The 24,514-nt window shown below is 41.1% G+C and overlaps 1 protein-coding gene across 1 annotated transcript in view; it reads left to right on the top strand.

Moving 5' to 3' along the window:
* The first annotated feature begins 1,826 nt into the window (after positions 1 to 1,826).
* Positions 1,827 to 24,514, top strand: part of PLPPR1 (phospholipid phosphatase related 1) — a 293,484-nt gene continuing 270,796 nt past the window's right edge. Inside the window, exon 1 of the mRNA XM_008974087.4 lies at positions 1,827 to 2,203. The gene's annotated coding sequence lies outside the window, so the exon portion shown is untranslated. The remainder of the gene's footprint in view (positions 2,204 to 24,514) is intronic.

Genomic DNA, 24,514 nt, shown 5'->3' with positions numbered 1-24,514 from the left:
TGTGCTTACGCACCAGGGCAAAGAGAATGGCTATCTTGCCTCAAGGAAGCAATTGGCCCTACCAATACTAACACCTTGCAATTCTAGTGAACACTGTTTACTGTTCTGAGGGGAACGTGACAACAAGGCAGATCTATCTTGGATGCCTTCCAAGAAGCCGAGCACCAAAGGGAAGTCCTGATATAAACAAGCATGGAAGGAGGAGCTCCAAATACCCTACATGGTTCACTATAGAGGCTTTGCTGCTCTTCAGGAGAACCTGATCTCCCCTACCTGGTGGATGGAGACTTACTCTCACTTGTCCTTTAAGCAAAGAGATGCTGCAATTCTACTTCTTTCAAGGATCTACTGAGAAAATAAACCTGCCACTACACCCAGGGCACTTTCTCTTTTTAAGAACTTTCCTTTTTTTCTCTCCTTCCTCTAAGTCTGTTCTCCTAAACTTTTTGTTGGTGGTATTTAGACATGCTGTTTTTTTCTCCTCTGGGTGTGCTCTAGGATTTGATCTAATTGTCCTGCTGTTCGAGTGTCACTTGGCATTATTATTGGGAAGATGAATGGTATGTGGGTCAGAGTTCAGCAAGAAGGCATCTGCTCGCTTCCACTGTAAAGTGGAAATGCTTAGAGGTGATCTTTAATGAAAGCTTGGAAAAGATTTGCACAAGGCAGGCTGTCCTCTATTCCTCCAAAGCAGAGGGGACCAAAGGTTATCCTTTTCTGGAGGGACAGAAAATGAATAAAAAGGAGGTAGAAATCTCTTTCCAGGGAGTTTCCTGCTTGGGATGTCTTTTCTTCTGTAGGAAAGAAAATGGGGTGTGGTGTGTGGGGAGACAGAACGATTAAACAGAGAAGAGATTGAAAAAAGAAGCTCTTGAATGGATCCTAACCATTCTGTTTTGCTCACAGAACAATCTGATCCAAGAAGTTTCCACTCTACTTGCAACGACTCTCACCTGCCATCTCCCCTGGCCTCAGGTTACTGTGCCATAGCAGGCTCAGGTTCTCTTACTGGACTCTCTTCGAGTTGACAGTTCTCCCACTTTACCAAATAGCCAGAGGCCTCACAAAGACCTAGAATTGCGTTGGCATTCTAGGCAAGGGGACAATGAACCCATTGTTCTTTTTTTTTTTTTTGCCTTCTTAAATAGGGCAAATATCTCTTCCATTTACCCCTATCATCAAAGGCGGCTTAGTATGGGGTCCTCAGAGACTCACCTTCCTTCCACTCCTCCTTTATTGTTTGGAAGAGTTATCGCTAGCCCCCTTCTCGCCCTCGCCCCATTAAAGCTGTTGTGGGACCCGACTGGACGTTGCCTTTTCTTGCTCTTAAAGGAGTGGAAGTTGGGAGGGGAAGAAAGAAGCACACACCAGGAAACTCATTTTAGTTCGGGGCGACCTGCAGCCTGTGGTTCCTCCTGGACCTCTGGGGAGACGCATCTCGGTTGCCCGCAGGGTAGAAGCAAGAGAATGGCCCACAGGAACGCCCGCGCCAGCGCTAAAACCACACCGGGAGAGGACAGCCCCACGTTACCGAGGACTCGAGGCAGAAGCGGTCTCCAAGGATGGGTGGGGATCCCACCACTGGCTTCCAGCTCTGCATGCGCCGCGGAGTCCCCGCGCAGGGCGCACCTTTGCGGCGGGGTTTCCCCGCTGCCTGCTGGGAACCCCGCGGAGCGACTGCCGCTGGACGCAATCTGGCTGGCTTGCCTCTACCCGGAGCTCACTCTCTCTGCTCTGTCTGGGCTCTGGAGCCAGAGCTGAGTCTCTCTTGAGCATGCGCAGCCCGGCACCCTCCCCGCCTCTCCCCTCCTCCGCCCCCTCCGCGCCAGCCTTTTGCTCTTTCCTTTCATTAAACAAACAGGAGATCCTGAAACCTGGACCCTGTGCAAGCTGCAGCGCCAGGAGGAGGCAGCGGAGGAAGCAGAGCGCGGGATGGGTGCCCAGCGGCATCTGTGATCCCGCGCACCTCCGCCCCACGGGCGCGCGCACAAACACGGACACACACATACACACACTCGCGCACACACTCGCACAAACACACACTCGTACACGCCCGCGCCGCTCGCTCGCCGGCTTGCTCTCCCACGCAAGCGGAATGCAGCAGCGCCTGGAGAGCGTGTCTCGGACCGCCGCCTGAATGTACCTCGCTCCCGGGAGCCGGACGGCCCAGTAGGGCGCACTGGAGGACGCTCCGCTGCGGGAGGTGAGTGCGGCGCCCGCAGCCGGGCCGCTGGGGAAGTCTCTGCACCGGGGCAGTAGGGCAGCGCGGGGCAAGCTCCTGGCCGGACCCGGCGGCGCAGGTGTCCCATGCCTTGCTTGTGGGTGTCGAGGTGCAGATGAAGGCGGCGCTGGGGCTGTGCAGAGGAGAGGACGAACCCAGGGAGGGTCGCCTCCTGCGAGGTGTGAGATTGACCCAGCAGAAAGCTACCACCTCCCTGCTCATAAACTTTCCTTCCATGTCATCTGGGAAACGTGGAGACAAAGGGGGCGTGGAGGCTCCCTCCGTCCCGTTCCACCCTCCTGACTGCATTCCGGGCTGCAACGCGAGCCTGCACGCGTTGGGTGGGTGTGCAGGCGGAGGCGCCCTGCAGGTAGCTGATGCCAAGTCCTCCCACCCGGGCGGGGGTTGAGATTTCTCACCCCAAGCTGTAAGGGTTGCCATTGATTTTCCCTCAGGCATGGGCACCTGTCATCCTTCCCTTCCACCCCTCTGCGTCCTAGGCGCATAGTGGGGTGTGTGTGTCACCTGGAAAACTGGAGGGGCGGCCTTCGGCTTTCTCATCGAGCTCCGGTGCCAAAGGCGCCGGGGTGAGGCTTGGGTCAGTGCGGGGATAAATGATGAGTTACTGACAGGCTTGCCATAATCACCTCCTAGAACGGAGGACGCTAGGATCTCTCCTCCCCAGGGAAGGTGCTGTCTTCACGCACACCACCGCGGCAGCGCTGGGAGCTGAACAGGGGCTGCTGCTGCGGCGGCGGCAGTGGGAAGACGGGGCTTTATCCTCTCCCAACCCATTTCCCAAGGGTTTTATGACACGCACGTGTGGAATATGTGGAGGATTCTGGGTTATTATTTTTCTTTGTGGGGATGTCGGGTTTTTTTCCTTTCAACCTCTTTCCTGGGAGAGATTCTGTGGTGTCTGCTATCTAGTTGGTGGACAGGCACGGTTCTGAATATCTCTTCGGCCCAACGGAAAAGGTCCTGAGAAAAGGATTTCCTAAAATCCTTTCTACTACTGGGGCGGGATCTCAGAGTGCAGTGCACCCGCTGCACCCGGGAAAAGCGTCAAATCGAATGGCCTTTTGAAACAGCAGAGACTGGGTCAGCCTGTGAGGAGTCCAGGACTGGGACAAAGGGAGATAGAAGAGGGACAAATAATGGTCACTTAGGAGAGGTGTGACTAGAGGTTAATGAAGGCAGGAAGAGGTTGACTGGAGGGGACGTACACTACAGCCTTCACTGAATTTCTATGCCCCTTCTGCTTGTATGGTTGGCAGCTCCTATTCTTCTGGTGGGACGCTAGTTTTGAGGTGTCTAGAATGTCACATCTGGAGTGTAAAAGACTTCACTATTTCTGGGATAACGTTTAGCATACTTACAAGTTAGTTGTTTAGGTCTAGAAAGTGCCTCGTGTGAAAGTTTCTCCATCTTGACGTGTTGGTTGTACCTGAAAGGCGGGTTGGGCAGACAGGTACATTTTTGGCTCTTGTGCACGTCAGGAGCCTTGTATTTTTAGGAAAAGTGTATGGGGAATCTGGAAGCCAAGCTGATGCTGACAGAAGTAAACTCCGGAAGCTCAGATCCAGTACTTATGCCTGCTGCTCCTCACGGGTGGGGGTGAGGGCTTCTCTTCACTTTGAGATGACAGGTTGGGGAGTCTCTCTGCTGCTTGGGATGGGGACCTTTTTATCTTAAACATTTTGTGACTTCTTTGAAGTGGGAGAAAGCATGATATTCGTGAGATTAATTGAGAAATGACTTATGAAAGTGATCTTCACTCATAAGTAAGCATAGCCAAAGGTGAAAAGCTTTTTTAAGAAAGGAAAAAAAGAAGCGGGGGGTGGGGGGGAATTGGGAAAGGGATGCTTATTATTAAAATAGTTTCACTTTTATGATTTTAAAGGTATTCAGTAAGATAGAAATCTGAGTGTTTTATTTTCAAATAACTAGGGAAGTAAAGACCTTTCCAGGAATATTTTCAAGTGAAATTCGCATACAGGGGATTTAACTATAATTGTCAGCATATGTCCTTTTTATCCCATGGTGAACACTCTCATCATTTTCTTTGAAAACCTTGGCAAGAAAAGATCAAGAATATTTTTTGCTTTCACTAGAGCTCTTTATTTGCTTTGTTACTATATATTTCCTCTTACTTCATCTGCAAGATCAGTTTATTTTTATTATACTAGATTCTATTTACAAGGATTTATTGACCACCTATCCTGTATTTAGCATTGGAAGTCATATAAAATATGTAACATAGTTCTGTCCCTCAAAGTGTTTATGTTCTAGTTGTAAATACAAGATGAACACACATGAAATAGAAAGCAGGATGGTTCTGTATTGTACTATGAGCTCTTAACGTGTATGCTGTACACTTCATCCCCTCCTCCTGGATTTTCTCACCATTCAGAAAACATGTATAAGTACTTGTTACATGCTGGAGGCTGGGAAAAAAAAGATAAGAAAGTAAAAAATGGTCCCAATCATCAAGGTAACAGGTATTTAACTATGATGCAATCTGATTAACTGCTGTAATTGTAGGTTAAACCATGTGCCAATAGTACAGGCATGAAAGTGATTTTTTCCTTTCCCTGGAGGATTTGAGCAGGTGATCTTTGAGAAAAATGAATAGTCTTTTACCAGGGAGGAAAGGATAGAAAGGACATTCCAGGCAGAGGAAATACTTGAGAGTGTCTGATAAATTAGGGTGGCAATAAGCCATCTCATGTGGTTAGAGCCATTGAGGGTGAACAGCATCTGGGTGACACCAATTAACAAGTAATGCTATAGAGTGAGTTTTTTAGAGATATGCTCAGAATGCCATGGAAGCACAAAGGGAGGGCATCCAACTCAAGGAGAGTAAGAAGATCAAGAAGGTTTCTCAGAGAGCTTGACATTAGCTGAGTCTTGAACAAGGACAAGGAGGAAAGAAGGGCTTTCCAGGCAGAAATATCTCTGAAAGGCCTGGAAGTAGTTCTGTGTGGCTGTAGCGACAGATACGGGTTCTTAGCTTTTTGCAGTGGCACAACATCAAGCAAGAGACATAAGCAGCAATCAAGTGTGAATGGAACTATCCAAGCATAAGTACTTCAATTTTATGGGGAAGGCTAGGGGTGTTTGTTTGAAAGTTGAGAAAGTTTGAGACATGATCAGATTTGCATTAGAGAATGATGACTGTGACCACAGTGTGGAGGATGACTTGGAGGTGTTGAGACTGGAGGCAGGGAACTTATTGTGGAAATGTAGGTGTTAAATGACGAGGGTGGTGGCAGTAGGGGTGGACAAGAGGAGATGTATCTGAAACACAAGTGAAATAAAGCCTGCTAATATAAGAAGGGCCTTCCTTCTTCTGTGTGCTCCTATATCACCCTCTTCTTTCCTGGCATTCACTTGTGTACCTGCCTTTTTCGCATTGTGAGAGTAAGGCATTCACAGTGGCATCACCAGCATTTAGCACAGGCCTGGTATGGAGTAGGGACCCAATAAATATTTGTTGAATGAATCATTAAATAAATGAATGAGAAATCCAGCCATGAGGTGATGATTCCTGCATTAGAATAGTAGAAGATAAATCATGACTTCCATTTCTCCAACGTGATCAACTGACTTGGAGGTCAGTGTTAAAATATGCCAAGGAGGCCACAAATCAAAACAAAAAAACACATTTTCTCAGCTGCCCCTATGAAGAAGAACTGTACCCTGAAGTGCCACTAGGAAATAGCATCATGACTCTTTTTTTATGTTTAAAAAATGAGCTCATCACTGCATCTTGGAAGCAACAGCATTTAGCACAGTTGCTGATACATAGTAGGATGGCAGTGTGTATAAATTCCCTTTTCCCCCTTTCTTGTCAGAATTTCCTGATTTAATATACATTGTGAAAACTTTAAAAATAATCTGCACCAGAGAGTTCATAAGGACCTCATTTAAAGAGCTCATTGCATCTTGGCATCCTGGAATGAGGGCCAGATCATCTGTGTTCCAGCCATCAACACTGCAGACCCAGGAACTAGGTCCCTTACTGAACCAAGCCCAAACATGTTGAATTTCAATCTGAAAATGCCATTAAGAGATGCCAGAATGGGGGAAAAACATAGTCAGAGTTTGTTTTCAAATTGACTACAGGGAGTGCAACAGAAGGCAAATCCAAGATAGCACTTCGGGTTTGACCGTCGGTAGCTGGATTGATGGTGACAGAGGGATGGGGAAGGAGGTTAGCTCAGGAAAGTAAAAGGCTTAATGCTGTTTTGCAGAAATTGATTTTGGGGCGACACCAGAACATCTTGGAAAGCATTAGTAGAGATCCCAGCATCTAGTGATTTCATAGTAAATGCCAAGTATTATTTTTATTAGGGAAGAAGATGGGAAGAGAAGGACACCATACAGCCAAAGACTAAATTTCAGCATTTAGCAAAATATAGGGATTAAGGAGAGAAATAAGCCCCAGGAAAGAGCATAGGAAGTGAATACTCAGACAAGAAGGGAAAGAACTGGCATGAAAGCAAAAGCCTCAGGGAACCATGAGGAGTGCTCAGACTTCACAGAAACAGTCCCAACTGTGCCAGGACTTGTTTAAATGCCTCCACATGGAATCCTATTTAATCTTGACAACACCTATGACTCCTATTCCCACTTCACAGCTGAAGCAGCTGAAACAGAGAGGTCCCAGTAGCTTGTCCATAGCTACCAAGTTACAAAGTATCAGAGTCAGGTCTCAAAGCCCATTTTCATAATTGTACAAGCAATTTCCTTTCATCAAATGTATAAATTACCAGGATGATTTTAAGTGAGGGGAGTTTGAAAAGGTTGAAAGTAGGGAACTGAAAAAGGACAATGAAAAAGAGTTTTCTGGTGACCATTAGGAAAGCAATTTTAGTATAGCAGTGTGCTCAGAAACCATTTCAGAGTTCAGTGGGGAATGGGAGGAAAAAAAAAACGTGCAATGCGTAACTATCAGTCACTTATGAAGTCTAGCAGGGGAAAGATTTATGGGGCTGTAGGTACAGTGAGAAGGTACAGTGAGTCTCAAGTGCATTTTTTATCAAAAGGGAGCAGATGGAACCAGCTAGTGTCTAAGAACAAAGGGTTTGGGAAATGAGAACAGGAGAGGAGAGAGAGAGGAGAAAGGATGCCTTTCTCCAAGAGCATGCAAAGATATATTTGAGGACAGATACAGCAGATGCTCTTCTTCCCCACAACTACATGACTGAAATGAGTCCTCTAAAACTCAGAGAATTCAGATCCTTAAATGTCCTGGAAACTTAAGGAGCCTCTGAGTGCCATACCTCAATGGTACCACTTGGGTATGCAGGCTGATGAGCCTGACTTGTTTATGTAGCACAGCGGTTAAGAGCACAGGCTCTAGAATTAGGCTGTTAACCTGAATTAATTCTGAATTAATTCAGAATTCTAAATTAAATGAATTCTTAATTCTGGCTCTGCCACTTATTAACTGTGCGACTTTGGGCACACGGTTTACTTCTCTGTGCTTTCAATTACTCCTGCTTTTAAGATGGAGCCCATTGCAGAGGTTTGTGAGGATTAACTGAGTTTGTTGTAAAGGTCGGACAGAGTAAGTACCTAATAAATGGAGAGTATTAAGTGTGATAGCAGTGAGGTTAAAAACATAAAGCTTTAACTTTATGCTCAGGACTCAAGAGATGGTGTGCTTTTGCATTCATTAAAAAATTTGGGGGCGGGGGGGTTGGTTATAAATAGTTGGCTTGAATCCTGTCTTCCTAAGTGCAGAAATTAAATCAGCAGACACAAATATGGCAGGTGCAGACCAGCTCGGCTGTCATAAGCCTAGGTAGAGTAGACATGTGCTGGAAGTACCTGCCAATAACACTTGCCTAGTTGCCCACTTCTCACACCTGTCTGGGGAAGATGAAAGTTTGCTTGCGTTTAGCCTAGTCTTTGCACCTTCAGGCTCATAGGCATCAGACAACAGGGACTTAGCTGTTTAGCAGATTGTTTTAGGGAAACGACTACTTGTACTGATTACAGCACCTCTTTGGTACTGAGGGACATAAACTGTAAATATCTCAAATGTGAGATTTACAACATTCCGTAGGAAATTAAATGCCTCCCTTCATGGAAAAATTTGTCATGTTTTCTAAAATAGAATCCCACTGGATGCGGAAACTCTGTCATCTAGCTATTTGGCAGCAGGGCAGGAACTGCAACCCAGGTTTGACTCATAACTCTGTGTCTTTGCATTATACTCTGGCAAATACTTCTATTACTGTGCTATAATCAAAGACTTTTTACCCCCCATCCATCCTATTAATGTTTCATCCAAACTAAACTTCTTACAGTTACCCCCATGAGATTTTTCTTTTTACCTTCAGGCCTTTCTCCATGCTGTTCCCTCTTTCTGGAATTCTGTCCTTGTCTTCCCCTAACTCCTTTGGGTTTTTAGGTTAGAGTCTCTTTCTAGGGAAGTTGTCCTGACCTCTTAACTCTAAGGTTGGCTTCTCTTTCTATGTGTTTCAGTAGTCCCCAGCTCTGTATTTTTTTGTGCCTAACACAGTGCTTGGCATATATAGGTGTTCAGTAAACGTTTTTGATTGAATAACTGAATCAATTACTGAACGAACTTCTCATTTTGAGTCATTGATGACACTTCAAATAAAGCAACTTCATATTATAGAAAATCATAGAATTGTCCCAAGTTCAAAGATCCGTTAGAAGTTACCTAGTCAGACTTTCAAGTGAAATGACACAAGGAAACTGAGAACTAAGGAACTGCAGCAACTTACCTGAGGCTTTTGCTTACTGTAGTTAAGTGATATCAGAATGGAGGCCAGAATTCTCATATTCTAATTTCAGACCCAGATTCTGCCCAGGGCTGGGGTGAGGGTGGGGTGAGAGAAGAAAACGCAGGATTGGTTCCTGACTTTATTTAAAATTTTGATACTGTGTGTGTTCATCATGGAATGTTGCATTATGATTTTTTTAAATGTTGCATTAAAATATTGTTTACCTTGATTACTGAGTTTTTTGGAATGTCTTAAATTTTGTGCCCAATGCAGGTGCCTCACTCATCTGACCCTAGTCCCAGCCCTGCTCTTTCCACAAAGGATACATCCTAGCTTTCCTATACTGGTGTAAAAATGCAGGAACAGTGTATATGGCAAGGGCCCTGATTGAAAATATTGAAACACCATTCATCATGGTGGTATGAACTGCTAATAAGCATTTCATGACCTGGCTAATCTTCTGGTCAATAAACGTTATATTCACATTGTAAAAGCAAAGCCAAAAGGATAAGAATAAAAGCTCTATCTGCCTGCCATCTCTCTATTTATCTCTTTGTCTTAGGGCTAGAGGAAAATGTAAAGATCATCTAGACTAGTCCTTAATTTGTAAATTTACATGTAGTTATAACTATACTTCCATATTTTTAAGTGTTTTGAAGACCCAAGACCCAAGATAGAAAAGAGAAGAAAACTATTCCATTTATAAATTTGGCTGGTCTTGGCTTATGGCACTGCTGGCCTGTTTTGAAGATTTGAGGTCAGAAGGTAGAATGGCCAAGCTTGGAAGGTAGAATGACAAAGCTTGGCTATTTCTGCCAAAAAAAAAAAAAAAAAAAAAAAAAAAAAAAAAAAAAAAAAGAAGAAGAAGAAGAAGAAAGGAAAGAAGCATGAATGGAAAGGATAAAAAGAAATAGATGAAAGACATTTTCAGTAGGCCTCCTATGTACCATACGAGCTACTACTATGGATTATTAACCTCTACAACACACTGGAAAATAGGTATCAGTATCCCCATTTGACAGCTGAGTAAACCAAGTCTCAGAAAACTGAATTAAGAGCTTACCTAAGCTCTCAAAGCTACCGCTGGACTGAAAACCTGATCTGAGTCCAAAATCTATGCTTATCTTATTTAATCCTTCTGATTCTCAAAGGTGTAGAGTTTCAGATCACCCCATAACCTTCTTGCCACCCATGATGCCATGAAGCCTTAGATGAGAGCTTCAGCAGCTTGTCCATGTTAACTGGATGGGAAGTCAGCAGTCAGCTCCACATCGTGCTGTTATTTCCTCATGATACGGTACATTTATCTTTTTCCATTCATCAATAACAACAGGGAGAAGAACTGCATACACATAAGAAATAAATCCCCTGCTTGTGTGAATGTTATAAATTTTTACATGACATGATAGTCCATATTGTATATTGCCTCCATTATGTTAGAAAGGGCTTTTTCTCTGGTTATTATGGCATCAAGTGTTCTAGAAATGCTTACAGACACAGGGTGAAGAAAAAGTGATCATATTTACTGGAGCAAATCTGTCACAATGAAGGGTAATGTGTTTGCATGGCTCTCTGTCAAGGGGTTCTGGGGTGCCCTTTTTATTGAGGTTTCTGATGAGTAGCATGGACCTCCCCCACTAACATTTAGATTCAATGAAATACATAATCAAGTGGAATCAGATACAATTAACAAGAATAATATCTGGGTGAGAGCACTGCTGTTCGGCTCAGCAGCTCTGTAAGCCAAGCATGCTTTATCATTTTCCCATCTCCCAGCCTTTGCTAGCTATCGCTTCCAGGCAACCCACACACTCAAATGCTCTAATAATCAGCCCACAGCCTTCCCTCCTGGGGGTCACAGGAACTAAAAAATAGAAAGACCTTTTCATTCACACTTGTATTAACTGGAAAAAATGTTATCTGTCTGTATTTTTTTTTTCTGCTGTAAAAGCAAGGGAATATCTCTAGGTTTGAGACAGTCTTTTGGGTCTAGTTTTTTTTTTTTTTTTTTTTTGCATGGATTGACATGTAATAGGTGACACAGACAGTTCCTGGCCAGGCTAGTTTGAAACAATGTATTTTAGCAATTAAAAATGAATTAAGCCAATTATATGTGTACTATGATAAAATACAAAATGTAGATATAATGAGGTGCTTAGTGTAGAAAGTAAATATCACTCATATTTCTGCTGTAACCTCTTTCCCAGAAAACGACTATCAGTTGTTTGGTGTATATTTCTTCAACTTTTTTGGTCCATTAACATTTACATTTATTATTTTTATAAAGGTAGGATTAACTTTACATATTATTTTACTATTTACTTTTAGCTATAATTTCAAATAGAAGCAATTTCTTTTCATTAATAAATATTTGGTAAATATTACTCTTATATGAAAAGGATGACTGTTGCTTTCCATCTTAAAATAGAGCTCAGTTGATATATCTTAGGGTCCTTTGGCCATCAGTCCTCATGTATATTCAGTCATTGAACAAATATTTTTTCTGAGCTCATTTGAAGAGCTACCTACTGTACGATGTACTTTGGAAACATTCACATTCTAGCAAGAGAAAAAAATAACGAGAGGACTTAATAAATGGCAAAAGCTGTAAATTCTCCTTGATTCACAGAATTGCTTGAAGGGCTAATCTAATTTTTAAATTGTCTAATTTTTCTAGATAAGAAAGTTAAGGTCCATCAAGGTTAAGTGATTTGTCCAGGGTTCCACAACTGGTGATTGAAGAGGCTGGGATAACAGGCAGTTTCCAGCCTGTTAAACCAGTGCTGATTTCATTACACTTGACTGCAAATCAACCCCCACATCAAGAAGAGGGAACAAGGGAACTCCACAAATACTAGCTTGAGCAACAGATTTCTGGCGCATTGAAATTCATGCCTTATGTAACTGCTGTTAACCCACAAATGGCTGCAGAGATTGCGTGCCCATCCTCCCGCCCATCCCTGCCCATATAACCCCTCACTGCACTCTATCTTCTCCTCCTCCATGGCCTGATATTCTCACAACAGAATAACACTTTGAAGTTAGACAACAATCAGCTGTAATATTGAAATCAGGTGGTGCCCATGTTACCTAGGGAGAGTGTTCATCTGTAAACATATTGGTAGAGATTTATTTTTCAGTTTAGCTTCTTGCCATCTTGAACCTTAAGGAATGAATTCCAAGATAAATGAATTTTACCTGCTAATTTTAATCAAGTCATGAAGTCTTTGTTGTACTAACCAATGATTTTTCTCCATGATAGTAGCATAAATAGAACTCTGATTCTTAAATACTCTAATTATCCTTCCCTGCTCTGAAAGCAGGATCATGTGGTGGTTAAGAGCTTGGACTAGAGCGTCAGATGGAGCTAGGTTCTAGGCTGAGCTCTGCCATCCACTAGCTTTGTGATGTTATGCCAATTCCTTACTCTTATGAAGTCTCAGATCTTTTATCTGTGATATGGAGATAATAAAAGTACCCCTCCCACAGTGATGTTTTTATGAGATAAATAAATTACTTGCCTGAACACAGAGTCCACAACATGACCAATGAAACTGTAGCTGCCATTATCATTCATTATTTTTGATATACCCATGATATACAGCTATAAGGGCTATATCACTTGACATAGTGCTTAGAACCATTTAGATGTCAAGCTTTAAAATACTGAATAACACTCTTACCTTCTGTATTAGTCCATTTTCACACTGCTGATAAAGACATACCTGAGACTGAGCAATTTACAAAGGAAAGAGGTTTAATGGAGAACTCACAGTTCCACGTGGCTGGGGAAGCCTCACAATCATGGCAGAAGGCAAGGAGGAGCAAGTCACATCTTACATGGATGGTGGCAGGAAAAGAGAGCTTATACAGGGAAACTCCTGTTTTTTTAAAACCATCAGATCTCGTGAGACTCATTAACTATCGTGAGAACAGCACAGGAAAAATCCACCCCATAATTTAGTCACCTCCCACCAGGCTCCTCCCATGACACATGGGAATTGTGGGAATTACAATTCAAGAAGAGATTTTTGTGGGGACACAGCCAAACCATATTGCCTCCTAAAAAAAAAAAAAAAATAGAGACTTAAACCAGAAGTTGAAAATATGACTCAATATGCTAATAATTTGAAAACTTTTCAGAATATCATCTTTAGTCATTGCTGATCCATGAACTGTAGAATTCAGAACATAGCAAGAGGTGGGAAAATGAAAGCATTTGATCAATACATCAAAACTTTGCTATAAAAATTAAACTTCAGCCCTCTTTGTCTGCATGATTTTATTTTCATGCAAATACTTGGGAATTGGTGATAATGTCTACCTTTCTCAAACATAAAGATAACACTGTTATCACTATTAGTTAAATACGTTTTTTCAAGTCTCATTTGCCTTAGTTATACTGGTAGGTCACCTGGATGTAGACACATATATATGCTTGCACAGAATCATGGAACTGAGGTGTGAATGTTAAGAATCCCAGCCACTTACTCAGTGCTGGAATCTCTTTTTTCATACTATGTCACAAGAAACTGTCCAGCCTCTCCTTTTTGGCATCAGGGCTCCATTTCTTCCCCTTCTTGGTGACTATAATGCATATACCCAAGATAGAATCTGATTGGGTGTGAGCTGTGGTTGACCAGGATCCTAAGAGTTGTTCATCAAACATCCCAAACATACTTTCATCTCAGGGTCTTTGCGTTTGCTGTTAGCTCAGTCTGGAATGCCTATTCTGCAAAAACTTGAATGTCTCCCTTTCCCACCACCACATCTGCTCAAGTGTCATCAGACAGGCCTTCCCTCATAACTGTCTAAAACACTCAGCCCATTAATCTTTAACTCTTTACTCTGATTTGCATTTCTGCATTAGTACTGATAAATGCCTTATTATTCATATGTCTGTTTACTTGTTTATTTGTGACTGGCCTCCTTCTACTATGTAAGCATCATAAGATGAGGGACTCTGTATATTTTGTCCATTGTTATACCTCCAAGACCTAGAAGAGTACCTGTCACACTCTATAAATTTAATTAAAATGTATTTAATAAATGAACAACAACAAAAAATTATCGTCTTGAGAATGGATTTAAGACACCGGTGGCAATCACTAGGTCTGAAACGCAGGAGAGCAAGAGAACATCTAAAATGTGACGTTAGCTCCAGAGGCCCAGAATGGGGGAGATCTGTGAACGCATAGTGGAAAATGGTCCCCAATGTAGGGGCTTGGTCCCATAGGACAGCTCTTAATGAGGCAGAGGTGTCTCAACCTGGGTTTGAGTACATGGATCTCTGGTAGTTGGGGCATATGCCAGAGAGCTTACTTATGCCATGAGTCTATTTCACTGTGGGACCTTCCAACATTAAAGCTTTCTTCTTGATGGAGCTGAATTCTGCCTCCCTCTAGCTAGTTAATGGAAGATGGCCAGGTAAAGCGGTGCAATTCATATGGAAGAAGATGAAATTAAGTGGTACCCATAGAAATACAACTCCATTTTATATTAATATAAAGACTCATTTGTATAGTGCTACAACAAAATAAGCAAATGCGACACAGATTAAGGAATCAAGGTGAGAAAATACCTTTGGTGAACTAAAAATATTTAGGACATATACCTTCTTATTTCTATATATGAACTGTTATTGAGGAAACACTAATTTCTATGGGAAATCTAGCTATCTTGGGATCTTTAAGTGTGAATGTACCTCTGGCTGCTAGGTTTGGTTCTGGGTGAAATGCTGACAGATGTTCTTATGTGGTTTATTGTGGTCTGTGTGGTCTAGGGGACAGCAGCCAGAGGCAGCTCTGTGGAGGACTTTGGGGCCATAAAGAAGCTTTAGACTACTTGAAGTTGTGCTTGGAGTCCCTCCTGGGGAAGCTGTGTAAGGAGTGGCAGTGTTGCCTGAAAAACATGTCTGAGTCTCCGTCTCTGTGGATTTCCTTGGAGAGCAATTATTGAATGTTTTATGGTTCTCTTGCTTTGAACAGAAGTTTTCACTCACTTAAATGCCAACTACATGGAAGAATGTACTAAACCAATTGAAAAGAAATGTAAAATTCTTGGAAAGTTTAACCATGTTAAAAGAGAATATGATGGCCTAGACTCTTAAAAGATGTTAGCTTTTATGAGCGTCATCAGGGAAAGTAAGTCTGGAGGCAGGTGGTGGAAAGCTAAACACATATAGAGAAAATATAATTTATAGAAGAAGAACAGAGAGAAGAGAAATTTAATCATTCAGCACTGGGTGAATGGATTGCCTGACATTACAAGAAGTTTAAAGTCACTAGAGGATAAATCAGAATTTATCAGATAATTTGTAGCTTTTTCAATAGAGCATTTGGAGGAGAGAACTCCACATAGCTTCTTTCATCAAAGGGTAAGCCTTCATCCAAGAGTGAAATCTTTCCCCTCTCTCACAAACTCTCCACTCACCTGTAAGTTTTTGTTCCTTTAGGTGTTTTCTTGAATTCAAGATTCTTTGTTGTGGATCCAAGGGGACGGTTGCTGAGATGAGGGTTTCTTTTTCCTCTTGTTCATTCAGAAAGCATTTACTGATCACCCTAGGGACACTTCTTTCTGTCTAGGAATTTGCCTGGCCTACCAGATCTTCTGTAGCCAAGAGACTTTCTGCTAGATTCCCCCTCATGCCACGTTGGACACCATCCTGATAATAATGATGGGTTACCTGCCAAGGTAGATTCACCTTTCAAAGAGACCTGCTACTGAACATCTAGAACCACAGCAAGAGACTTGAGAACTTTTCTTTTTCTTCAAAAAAAATTCTGGATTATTTCTCAATTTGAGTTTAAGGAATTCCTGTAACTTAAGTGATTATACTTTTGACCAAAAGAAAGTTTAATGAAATTATAATTCCCAGGGTAATATTCTGTAAATGAGAATGATTTAAACATTTTTAAAATGGGAATTAAAAATAATTGTTTGATTATTATAGGAGATGAAAACACATACTTATCAGTCACTTCATATGGACTTCACCCAGGATAATTTCTCCTCTGACTTTTCCCTAATCTTCTGCCCCTTTTCTCCAGAGCTGCTTTCCCTTTGCATTTTTTTCCATAGGTTTTTGGGGAACAGGTGGTATTTGGTTACATGAATAAGTTCTTTAGTGATGACTTTGGTTTGCCCATCACCGGAGCAGTATACACAGAACCCAATTGGTAACCTTTTATCTCTCACCCCCTTCCCACCCTTTCCCCCTGAGTCCCCAAAGTCCATTGTATCATTCTTATGCCTTTCCTTCCTCATAGTTTAGCTCCCACTTATGAGTGAGAACATACGATGTTTGTTTTTCCATTCCTGAGTAACTTTACTAACTATAATAGTCTCCAATCCCATCTAGGTTGCTGCAAATGCTGTTATTTCATTCCTTTTTATGGCTGAGTAGTATTCCATCATATATATATATGTGTGTGTATATATATGTATGTATATATATGTATGTGTATGTATATACATATGTATATACGTATATACATACACATATATACATATGTATGTGTATATACATATACACATACATATATACATACATACATCAATATATCAGTCACAGTTTCTTTATCCACTCGTTGACTGATGGGTATTTCGGCTGTTTCTACATTTTTGCAATTGCGAATTTTGCTGCTATAAACATATTTGTGCAAGTATCTTTTTTGTATAATGACTTATTTTCCTCTGGGTAGATACCCAGTAGTGGGATTGCTGGATCAAATGGTAGTTCTACTTTTAGTTCTTTAAGGAATCTCCCCCACTGTTTTCCATAGTGTTTGTACTAGTTTACATTCCCACCAGCAGTGTAGAAGTGTTCCCTTTTCACCGCATGCACCCCAACATCTATTTTTTTCTTTATTATTTTTTGATAATGGCCATTCTTGAGGGAGTAAGGTGGTATCATATTGTGGTTTTAATTTGCATCTCCCTAATCATTGTCATGTTGAGTACTTTTTCATGTTTTTGGCCATCTTCTATACATTGGCTTAGGCAAAGATTTCATGACCAAGAACCCAAAAGCAAATGCAACAAAAACAAAGATAAATAGGTGAGACTTAATTAAACTAAAGAGCTTTTGCATGGCAAAAGGAATAGTCAGCAGAGTGAACAGACAACCCACAGAGTGGGAGAAAATCTTCACAATCCATACATCCGTCAAAGGACTAATATCCAGAATCTACAAGGAACGCAAACAAATTAGCAAGAAAAACAAACAAACAAACAAACAATACCATCAAAAAATAGGCTAAGGAAATGAATAGACAGTTCTTCCTTTGCATTTGTATTTGTCTGCTCTCTTGCGTATTTTGGGCAGCCCTTGCTGCTGACTCCTACTGCTTGATCCCCACACTCTGCCCTAGACAACTTTGCAGTTCATACACGCCTCCCTGAAAGAGAACACAGAAAACATTTGGAAGTGGTGGAGTGTGCTGTAAAGAGTGTGAGATTTCTGTCAAAAGTTCTGACTGTAAGCCTTACTTCTGGCTTATTCACTGTGCAGCTGAGAATTTTCTTAACCCCTCTGAGATTTAATTGCTTCATTCGTAAAATGAAGACAAGGGTAACTCAAAGAGAATTGTTTTGAGATAAAGTATTGGAGGGTAAATTTTAAAATTCTGCACAAGTACTCATTAATACGTTGTTACTAATTTAGCACCATCATTTTATAGAAAATGAAAGGAGATGAAGTAACTCTTCCAGCAATGTGAAACTCAAATTTTTACTGTTCATTTTTCAATTGAAAACCAAAGCATATAATATGAATCAGATGGAAATGCAGGTGCTGGCTGAGGATATAAATCACCCTAGGATCAGATGTGTCTCTCTTTAATGTGTCTAGGAAGTGTTTTATGGTAAACTTGAGTACACGTGTGGCATTCATACAGGGAATCTCTTTACCTAATTTGCCCAAAATTACTTACTTAAGGGTATTAGGTGTTATGCTTACTATGTTCCCTTCTTAATTTGAGGACTATCTGAGATTACCCAGAGGAGTTAAGAAGATTCTCAGCCTTGATTTTAAAACTGTAGATTGGTGTAGAAGGGGGCTGCTTACAAAAGATGAAAATGGAAAGGGTCAAGGGAGCAGGGGTCTGAGCTGATCCAAAAGGAATCAGCTATTTCAAGACTACCTAGATTAGAAGCACCAAGGTCTTGCCAGACATAGCTGTGTGGTTTGAAAGCACCAAACTCAGTGCCAAAAGAAGGGTATCAATGCCCTCGACCTCTGTAGAGCTGGGAGTGGGAGCAGCTAAAACCATTTTTGACCGGAATCACTAGGAAAATTCAACTGGATGAATAGTCTAGATAGAATCTGAACAGGCTGATGGAGGTCTTGGCAGTTAGACAATAGTTGAAACTAGGCACATTCCTGTTCTTTTATTTATTCAATATATTTAAGTATGCATTAAATATTTGTGGAATGGGTGAGTGAATGGAAGTGTAATAAGTAAGTGAATGGAAGTGAATGAGTAAGTAAACCAAAAGAGCAATGAATACATGGAATGACTCTGAGCTTCTGAGAGTTGGAAGCTAGATGCCTAATTGGCAATAGGTAGGGAGAGAATGAGCCAACAATGCACTGGATTAGAGATCTGAAATGATTGCTCTAAAGAAGCATATTTTAACAAGACAGGGTCAGATAAGAGGCTAGCCCCAAAGCTGTACAAGCCATGAGTGATGACAACACCTGATGTTTGAAGAGTTTTTAATATCCTTGCACTGCCTTGTGGACATAGTATAGGATAATAGGAAGAGCTTGGGCTCTGGAATCCACCAGATGATTTCCAGTTCTGATTTACTAGCTTTAACATGGGAAAGATATTTAACCTCTCTAACCTTCAATTTCTTCCTTGAAAAATGGGTTCATAATACCTACCACATATGATTGTTGTAAGGAGCATCTGAGCTGTCTGTAAATCTCTGGGACATTGTTCATTCTCAATAAATATCAGTTATCTTCCCCTTTCCTTGATCTTAGATTACAAAAATATCAGCAACATCCTCCAGATATGGACATGTTGAAAACCAACAAAAAATCATAGCTTCTTCCAAAATTACAGAAATTTATATTAACTAACCAACACTGGTTTACTCCACAAAATTCAACATACACATTCTAATGCATCTATGTGTCTGTAAGTGCACTGCATTGAGGCCCTACTAAACACAAACTTCACTTTATCCATTGCTGTGTGTGGACTTCACCCAGGAGAGTTTCTCCTTGGACATTTTCCCAGTTTTCTGCCCTTTTTTTTCCCCAGAGCTACTTTTCCCTTGCTTTTGTCTTTGTCTACTCTTCTGGCCATTTTAGACAGCCCTTGTTGTTCCTAAATGCATGACGCCCTCCCCTTCCCCCAGACTGTTTTACAGTTCATACTTCCCCTCCACCCCTGCCCAGAGCAACAGGAAAATCGCCAAGTTGCATTTTTCCTTCTCCATCATCTGCTCCAATTTTTCTTTACCTCTTTTATTCTTTTTTTTTTTGAGACAGAGTCTCCCCGTGTCGCCCAGGCTTGAGTGCAGTGGCGCGATCTCGGCTCACTGCAAGCTCCGCCTCCCGGGTTCACGCCATTCTCCTGCCTCAGCCTCCCGAGTAGCTGGGACTACCTGCGTCTGCCACCATGCCCAGCTAATTTTTTTGTGTGTTTTTAGTAGAGACAAAACTTTCACCATGTTAGCCAGGATGGTCTCGATCTCCTGACCTCGTGATCCACCTGCCTCGGCCTCCCAAAGTGCTGGGATTACAGGCGTGAACCACTGCACCTGGGCTACCTCTTTTAGTGTTACAAAACCCAGTAAAACATCCTTTAATCTCTCAGTGTTTTCTCAACTCTTATTCCCTTAGTTTATTCTTGCTGTTACGAATTTCATAAATCCTTTTAATTATTTTATTTTAACGCATTTATCTGGGTTAAGTATCACTATTAGTATATGGCCTTTAAAATGGAACTTACTGAAACCCCCCCTTCTTTGGTCACATTGATCTCACTAGATTGGGGGTCGGGGGAGAAGAGGGTTGGTTTTGGGATGAAACTGTTCCACCTCAGATCATCAGGCATTAGATTCTCATAATGAACACGCAGCCTAGATCCCTTGCATGCGCAGTTCACAATAGGATTCGCGCTCCTATGAGAATTTAATGCTGCCCTAGATAATACATCTTTTCTTCCCCAGCAGAATGATTTATAGTTTTTTGAGTCTTATTTTTACTCTGAGATTCCCCTCCTCTCATATACATACATTTAGTCCTTTTAACGATTTCTAGATTAAGGGATTTTTGCTCCTTCTAGGAAGTTCTTGCACTATTCCTCCTTGACAGTCAGGAACTCTCAAGTTTTGAGGATGTCTTCCATACTTTCACATCACTGTTGATCAGAATTGGTTATAAAGTAATAATCTACTTAATGACTTCATCTGTCCATTGAGAAGTGAACTTGCGTAAAAGATGTTAAGGGTATATCTGAGCACTGTGTCAAGCAAATTGTCTTTTAGCCAGTTTGTGGATATTTGTCTTCTATACCTACTCTGCCTTATTGTGGTGCATATTCTGTGCTTTGTGTCGGGAACACACCATTCCTTCCCTTCATCAGCCCAAGCAGTCTCCATTGTAACCTTACAATGGTATCATTTCAATTTCTCTCTATTTTCATGTTTTCAGCTTCATTGCAGCCAACATGAATCCACCCCCAGGTTGGAATAATGCGATTTCCTCAGTATTTGATGCTCAGTACCTGTGCTTTTTAAAAGTGTGAATTTATAATGCTCGTGTAATTTATAATGCTCAAATGTCATTTATAATGCTCGTGTAAAATTTATAATGCTCAAAACAGTAGTCTGTTTTGAATACCCTCCTGTCTTTGAGCAGCCCTTCAATTTTGTTTTCTACCCTTTTGATTACTCTCATGTTTTCTTTGCTCAGGCTACTGATCACAGCTAAGGTATTGCTAAGAACTTTAGAAACTGAACCTTTAATGTTGAAGGAAGTGATTTAACTTAGGTGTATCTTGCGGTTTTCCTCAAATTGTGCCATACCGGTAGGTGGACCCCAGCCTAGTATATAGAAGGAGTTAGAAAAAAATGTGTTGACTTGACTGACTGAGTGAATCACCTGCTCCTTTATCGCATGTGCCACACTCAGGTACCATTTGGCCCAATTTCATTTCTTCTTCTTCTGTGTCTTGAGAACTATGTCAGCAGAAATGTGTCAGAGAAACCAGTCCATAAATAGATCATTACTCATGGTGAGAGATGCCAAATAGGCTTGTTCTGTGTCCAAGAAAACACTGGGGCTCCTGAAAAGCAAAATGAAAAATGACAACCGAGTTTATAATTTCACTGGGAAGACAAAAGGCATAGACATAAGACAGCATAATCCTTGATCTAGTGAACATTCAAGATAGGAGGTACCAGGCCTTCCCTGAGCTAATTAAAAGTCACAGGGATCCTAGAGCCCTTGGGCCTCTCAGAAACTGTGTTAACTTCTTACTGAGTCTCTTATGTATTCCTACAAGATATCAGAGAAGAATACACCACTTTAGGTTGTAAGACTAACCTGGAGAAATGGGGCTTAGAGTGAGCTAATGAATCACAATAAGCCAAAAATCATTTTTCAGGAAAAGGCTTCTTTTACTTTAGGTAAAGTATAAAGATTAATGTGACACTGTCTCATTTCAGGGAGATTCACAGAAGCAATGATTTTATAATAGGAAACATGCACATCTCCTAATGCATTTGCATTGAATATGCATACTTCAATAGCCATAGATCCTCAGAGGTCAGGAAAAATCTTGATTCAGAGCCATCTTCTACAGGGTGGCTATCCACTAGTACCCACAGGCAATGATGCCTTAAAATACAGGAAAAGGGTAGCATGCCATATGGCATAAAATGGGTTAATAAACATACTCTCCAAGAACATTACAAAATGATAAGAAATAGATAATAAAAAAAGAGCAAAGTGTATAAATAAGAAACTTATAAAAGAGAAAAGGCAAATAGTCAATATCATATCAAGGGAAGTTCAATTTCACTAGTGGTTAGAGAAATAAAAGCTCAAGATATCATTTTGCAGCTATCAGATCCGTAAACAATTTTAAAATTTTGTTTTCATTGAGCACTGGCACTTGTGTGTGCCCCTGTGTGTGGGAAAACACACTTTGAACACTGCAGACAGTTGTGTGAATTACTATAACAGTTTTGGGACTTAATTGGCAAATGTTTTCAAAATTAATTATGTTTTCATTCAGTAATCCAACTTCAGGGAAGATAGAAGATATTCTAGAAAAATAAGGGTATGAATATTTAAGGATGTATCCAGTGATACAGCATTTAGTAGATAAAATCTGGAAAAATATCTAAATGCTTAACAAGAGGACATTGAATAAATTTATAGAGTATTAAATAAATTGAAACATTATGCCGCTTTGACAAATGTGACTTTATGTCTATTCACCTGGAAGAATGTTCATTATCCTTTGGCAGCTAGAAAAATAATAATAGTGGCTTAAAAGTACATACTTCATGTTATATGCCAGGCACTATTCCAAGTATTTTACATATACTGCTTCATTAAGTTCTCACAGTATCAATATACAGTTGAGAAAACTGAAGCAGACAGATATAGGTTAAATGACTTGTCCAAGGTCTCACAAATGCTTAGGGGTAGAACTAGGACTTAAACTCTGATGGGCTGGCTCCGAAGTTGCCACTCTTAATGACTATGGTATACTCTTTTTCAACATATGGAGTAATGGGTATTGTAAAATTCTATTTTTGTATAAAAACAAAATGTATGTTAAAAAGTGATCTTTTTAATAAGAGCCTTGATTTAAAAAAAAAAAGTATAGGCCATGCGCGGTGGCTCATGCCTGTAATCCCAGCACTTTGGGAGGTTGAGGTGGGCAGATCACCTGAGGTTAGGAGTTCAAGACCAGCCTGGCCAACATGGTGAAACCTGTCTCTACTAAAAATGCAAAAATTAGCCAGGTGTGGTGGCGTGCACCTGTAGCCCCAGCTACTCGGGAGGCTGAGGCAGGAGAATTGCTTCAACCTGGGAGGCGGAGGTTGCAGTGAGCCGAGATCATGCCACTGCACTCCAGCCTGTGACAGAGTGAGACTCCAACTCAGAAAAAAGAAAAAAAAAAAGAGTATAAGCAATTCTCTGAGTTTTTTACACTTAGATCAGACAACTATAACAGGAGCTTCCTTAAAGATTCCAGAAAATTCCAAGATCTGTGATTTGGTGAATTCCAAATTGATTTTATTTTTCCTCAATGTCTTTTTTTGGAAAAAAAACAAAAAGATGTACATGTGTTGAGAGAATTTTCTGTCCACTATGAGAAGTGGAGGGGAGTAATGGCAAAGATTTTATTTTAAATATGAAGTCATTAATATAAAAGACAGAAAAGTAATGAAAACTATATGTATATTTGAGCTTTCCAAGAAGGGCTTGGGTCTTATTTTTGATATCCAGACATCTGTGAGGAAGATTTCCCAAATGAGTAGGTGCTGGGTTTTCTGCTGTTTATTTGTTCCTGGCAAAGCCAAGTGTGAAGAGACAGCATCTGGGACAGGGAGTATTGTAAGGACGTGTTTGAGTATTGTGGAGTAGGATAGAACATGCACCCAGAAGAGGGAGGAGGGATGATGAAATTACACAGTGGATTTTGTCTTTCTGCTGGTCTTTCTATTGGTAGTGCCAAATTGATACAAAACATTTATAATAGTCACAATTGGCCCATCTTGATGCCTATTAATAGCAGCATTGATTGATCCTAGACAAACTAGAACTGTTCTCACTTTGAAACTCACAGAGTTTCAAAACCTGAAATTCTGAAACCCTTGTGTTACCACAACCTCTTAGCCTTTCATCTCATTGCCTCTGCACATCTCCTTTCATCCATCGGCTCTTACCCAGTCTCCTTAGCCTTCTCTTTGTCAATCGAATGTTTCATCCAAACTCTACTGTCACTCTAGGTTCACTTTGTCTCCTCCCAGGACTTCCCGAAGATGATCCTTTCACAGTTTCATCTTGCCTCTATTACTTCTTATTTTCAGTCTACTTTTCTAGCATATCTCACTCTATCGTCCCTTAAATGCTGATATTGATGAGCTTCCATTTTCTGTTCTTCACAACATTCAGTGTTGTTTCTGTTTATACTGCTATCTCAGTTAAGGATGTAATTATTTTGCCCATAAGTTTTTACCCATATCCTCTTCTCTCCATCCCTTCCAATTCTTTGTTACTACTACTACTACTACTACTACCACCACTACCACTACCTCTCTCTCTCTCTGTCTCTCTCTCGCTAATCATTATTGCCCCATTACTCAACATGAGCAGCAGCTCATCATGAAATCTAAGCTCTTTGTTCTGGCACTCAATATCCTCCAATAGTAAGCCCCAGACTTTCTTCCTCACCTTATTTTCTACTTGCTCAAGTTGCATCAGATTTATAGCCTTTCCACTAGCATGCCCCACATATTCCTGCTCCCATGTCTTAGACCTTCTTGTCTG

This window comes from Pan paniscus, chromosome 11 (assembly GCF_029289425.2).
Source record: "Pan paniscus chromosome 11, NHGRI_mPanPan1-v2.0_pri, whole genome shotgun sequence".
Lineage (NCBI taxonomy): Eukaryota > Metazoa > Chordata > Mammalia > Primates > Hominidae > Pan > Pan paniscus.
This window is presented reverse-complemented; position numbering and strand designations above follow the sequence as displayed.